Consider the following 1156-nt stretch of genomic DNA (forward strand, 5'->3'; position numbering starts at 1 on the left):
GGGCCAGAAGAACCTCCCGCTGCCGCCCCACACTATCGTGACCTCAAATAACCTGCCGCCATGGACGTACTTGACCAGTTTTGTAGTTTAGTTGTAGCCTCCATATCTCACGAAATGTCATCGTATACTTCCTTATTTCTAACAGGCTCCATTTTGCTTTTGATCCTGTCATAATTCCATACTCCAATTCGCGCTGTTGCGCCCTTCCGACATGCCCAGCGAACAGCAAAAAGCTCACTAACTCTAAACAATTGAAACAAAGAATCAAAGGGAGAGCAAAACGACTGAAACACGGAGAATTGAACAAGTGAACATTGCGTGGCTGGTACAAACGGGGGAAAGACTGGAATTTGCAACAGAAAGGAGTTCATTCCTGTTTTACGAGAGACTGGGAGGCACGGAGACTCCCGGGCCCGCTGGGCGAGCCGCTGATCGTACGCCTGCCCTAACCGAAATTGTGTACAAAAATTGGGGCCGGTGTACACGGAGGGAAAACCTTTGCGTAAGCAATTTTCGGCGCAATTTGGTTGACATGAGATAGGGATGGACATCCACGGTAAGGGGAGTTACAGGCAGTCTGATCTTTGTCTTCTGGCTGAACTATGCGATGTTTCGTTCTCTGTGATAAAAAGTAAAGCCCAAATCACACCTTCCTTTGAATTAGCTGGGGTGTTACGCTTGAAGGGCGGTTATACCGGCTATACAGATACAAAATTTGGCCGGAAAATTAGTCGACTTGGTTCGGCAGAAGGCTAAATTTAGGCAATGCCCACCATTATATACGCAACGGAACGAATTAGAACATGGCTGAATTACTCCCGGTTGGCCAAGGGAGGGATTCTTCCGCAGAAGTGAGAACACCCTGGAATGATCTGGATTGAGGGAGCCTTACTCTCCAACCATGTTTGTTTGTTTTATTTAAAATATTGGGATCTCCATTAGTGGATGGTGATCTAAAGACTTCTGACACTGAGCTCATTTGGATACAGTCGTATACGCGACGGGATGATTTATGCACTTTGTTCTGTATTCTGTATCTGTATAGCCGGTATAACCGCCCTTCGGCGTATAACACACCAGCACGCGGCGCGACTCTTGTAACAGATACTAGTGGATGCAAACGGATGTCTGTGGGATCCATATTACATTTCTTTTC

Source organism: Branchiostoma belcheri, unplaced genomic scaffold, assembly GCF_001625305.1.
Source record: "Branchiostoma belcheri isolate BF01 breed outbred unplaced genomic scaffold, Haploidv18h27 scaffold225, whole genome shotgun sequence".
Taxonomy (NCBI): Eukaryota; Metazoa; Chordata; class Leptocardii; order Amphioxiformes; family Branchiostomatidae; genus Branchiostoma; species Branchiostoma belcheri.